Source organism: Colobus angolensis, unplaced genomic scaffold (assembly GCF_000951035.1).
Source record: "Colobus angolensis palliatus isolate OR3802 unplaced genomic scaffold, Cang.pa_1.0 Scaffold419, whole genome shotgun sequence".
Taxonomy (NCBI): Eukaryota; Metazoa; Chordata; class Mammalia; order Primates; family Cercopithecidae; genus Colobus; species Colobus angolensis.
Genome location: NW_012117588.1, coordinates 681,907 through 685,348, shown reverse-complemented (window position 1 = coordinate 685,348; position 3,442 = coordinate 681,907). Strand labels below are relative to the sequence as shown.

General features: G+C 54.2%; 1 protein-coding gene across 1 annotated transcript in view; it reads right to left on the bottom strand.

The window, feature by feature from the left end:
• The window catches only part of KANK1 (KN motif and ankyrin repeat domains 1), a 232,950-nt gene extending 230,086 nt beyond the window's left edge, over nt 1–2,864 (bottom strand). Inside the window, exon 1 of the mRNA XM_011956467.1 lies at nt 2,805–2,864. The gene's annotated coding sequence lies outside the window, so the exon portion shown is untranslated. The remainder of the gene's footprint in view (nt 1–2,804) is intronic.
• Between the last annotated feature and the right edge of the window lie 578 nt (nt 2,865–3,442).

Genomic DNA, 3,442 nt, shown 5'->3' with positions numbered 1-3,442 from the left:
AAAAAAAAAAAAAAAAATTAGCCGGGCATGGTGGCAGATGCCTGCAATCCCAGCTACTTGGAAGGCTGAGGCAGGAGAATCGCTTAAACCTGGGAGGCAGAGGTTGCAATGAGCTGATATTGTGCCATTACACTGTAGCCTGGGTGACAAGAGCGAAACTCCGTTGGCGGGGGTGTGGGGTGTGGGAGATGTATACCTATGGTACAGCTCTTCTTCTTGTTTTGAGAGAGGATATTGCTCAGTTGTCTAGGCTAGAGTGCAGTGGCATGATCACATTTCACGGCAACGTCAAACTCCTGGGTTCAAGTGATCCTCCTGCCTCAGCCTCCCAAGTACTTGGGACTACAGGTGCATGTGCCACCACACCCGGTTATTTTTTATTTTTTAAGTAGAGACGGAGTCCTGCTATGTCCATGTTCTAAATTACAAAAAAAAAAAAAAAAAAAGGTGGCATAAGCCAACTCACCCATGCAACAGGCCTAAAACTTCCCGAAACACTTGAAAACAACTTGACTTTTTATTGAAGGGTGAGTGAGAAGTGTAGTGAATATTGCATAATTTAGATAGCTTCAACTCTCCTTACTAAAAATGATTTTTAATACATGCACACATTAGCCAACAAAAAGCCAGAGTGAAAGGTCCAATTTTTCAGACCCACACTGCTGCTTCAGAATCTGCTCACTCTACAGTTACTCCATCTTAACAGTCCTCAGCTCCCACAAGCACTGCCCCTTTGGGCCATTCTCCCATCCCTCTCCCCAGTTCCTTGCACTGCCCCCAACTAGATCCTTTTCCATCCTCCTCCTCCCACCTGGGCTAAAAAGTTAATGTATGCACACATTAACTCAGAACTATTTATGAACAGACACCGATACTCATGAAATGAAACTAGTCTTCAGTGTATCAATTCCAGTAGCCATTTGCCTGTGGTTTTTTGGTTTCTTTCCTTGGGGCCAGTTTGGACATTTTAAAAAATTATTTTTAAGCCTACAGTCTTTTTTTCCAACATTCCCTGCCGAGCGCACACACACACACACACACCCAGAACTCACTTTTGCTGAGGTAGAACCTCGACTAGAGTGATTTATGGACTAGGCAAGTCTAGAGTCCAGAAAGCATCCCTGTGCCCTAAGGGGATAAAATGTATTCCCAATTTGTGTATCTCTAAAGGAGGCAATTATTCCTCTACTGGAAGCTTCTCTTCCATCCTTATTCATTTTAACCTCCCCATAGGACAGTCAATACTTAATTTTTCTTCCATTGCTTCAGCAGCACCTTTCCCCAAACCTAGTAACAGAAAAAGGACTGAAGTTAATAACCTCTCAGTTTTCTCACTCAACCTCTATCTTGGAAAAACTTCCTAAGTAGCTGCCTTAAAATGAGGGAGAAGGGCTGGGAGATGGAAGAATGACTGCTAATCGGTATAGGGTTTCTTTTTGGGGGCAACGAAACGGAATTAGATAGTAGTGATGATTTCATAACTTTATGGATATATTAAAAACCACTGAATTTTACACTTTAGAAGAGTAAATTTTTATGTTTATTACACTTCAACTTTTTAAATAAAACGTGGCACTTCTCAACATTTTAGTAGAGAAAGTTGGATGAAAAGAGAAACTGGCAGATGAATAGCTACTTAGCTGTTACACCACCTAAAAACGAACTTGAATAAACTCAGGAATCCAAAATAAGCAAACAGACCCTAATTTCCATTCAACTCCAGAGGTGAGGGGCAATGAAGGTGAGGAAAGGAGTTGCACGATTACAGATCTGGATGATTAAGCTTCCTTATTAGTCTCGGGTATCAGGGTCTAATAGAATCCATTATTTAATAAGATGGGCTGACCCTCCGCAGAGGCCATGTGCAGAAAGCGAGCGCTGGGGGACGCCATAAATTGTTAACGCTAACACGGCCAAGGCCTTCACTAGGTCATGCTCGTGCAGCACGGCTCGTGCTGACCTGCAAGAGCCACCAAGAACAGCTGCCTCTGAAAGTTCCATGGGACCCAGGTGAAGAAGACCAATGGTCAAGGGGCAGTGGCTGCTGCGAGTGCCACTGCGTGTTGGCAAAAGCGGCATGGAAAACGGGACATTCATGGACAAGTCCGCTTAAGGGCCCCTGCACCTTCCTTCGACCCGGAACCGCGGGTCCTCCGAAACTCATGCTGTCCGCGCCGGGCTGGGCTGCCCCCAGAGGCCCTCAGCGCCGCAGCGCCCACACACACCCCTCCCCCACCTCCCCGCCTCCAACCCTGGCCGGAGCCATCTCGGAGTTGGCGGAGGGCGACCTGGAGACACCTGCCCCTCTGGGGCCGAAGATAAAGGGGTCTTGACCGCCACTCCCTCCTGCAGAGCACAGCACCGAACTTAACGGAGAGCCGCTTCAGAGAGGGTCCCCCATTCCACCCTGGGCTAGGGAACAGTCCAGAGGCATCCAAAGGCCAGAGCTCCGGGCCGTGGGCGGGCAGGCGCCCGCACCTTCCCGCCGGCCGGCCCAGTCCGAACTTTCTCGCTGCTCTGTGCCCGGCGCGCCTCTCCGTCTTCCAGACCGGCCGAGCTCCGTCGCTGCACAGCGCGCCAAACTCCGACGGCCGCGGGGCCGACGCCACCTCTCGGACCCCTCCCTAGGACCGCCCCGAGGCCGCCGGGTTCACCCAGGCGAGCGGGAGCCCGCGGGGCTGCCCTCCGCCACCGCCACGGCCACTGTGCGACCCCAGCGCGCGCCAAGTTGGCTCGGCGCGGGGGCCAGCCTGAGGCAGCGGTAGAGACCTGGCGCTCCGGGGCAACCCCACCGCGTCACTCACCTTCAGCCGCTCTTCCCAACCTGCCCGCCGTTCGCTCGCTCCGCCGCGGGCCCGGAGCTCGGGGAGGGGCGGGGCGCAGGGGGCGGAGTCGGCCCCGGCTGGCAAGCGCCAGAATTAAACCCTGAATCGCACAGGAGCCGCCGGGCTCTGCGGCCGCCGCCTGGGCGGGGAAGCTGGGGCAGACCAGCAAGCCTCTCACCCGGGGTGGGAGACAGCTGTGGCTGTGGCTGTGGCTGTGGCTGAACTCCGAAGCGGCGCGTGAGAACGGCGCGGCCGGTGAATCCCTGACTGCTCCCTCAGTCCCGGGGACGCCCGGCTCTCCGCGGCGCGCTCTTTGTACCGCGGAGCCGGCAGCGGGCGGATCTCTGCGCCTGCGCGCCGCTGCAACTCCACCAGGCCCACGAGGCACCTTCGTGCACCTTCGCCGCCTCGCATGGCCCGCGGGCCTTGCCGCGGCGAGAACTAAGCAGAAGAGCTTCCTCCACCCCGGCTTGCTCCTTCTACCAACCCGTATTTACCACCTCCATCCTCGCACACACCCACAAGGGGAAAAGAAATCCACCCCACCGTGAGACGGTGCGGTCCTCCCATCTCCAACTGGGGCGGGGCGGGGGTCCTGGCAACGAGGATGGCCTGCT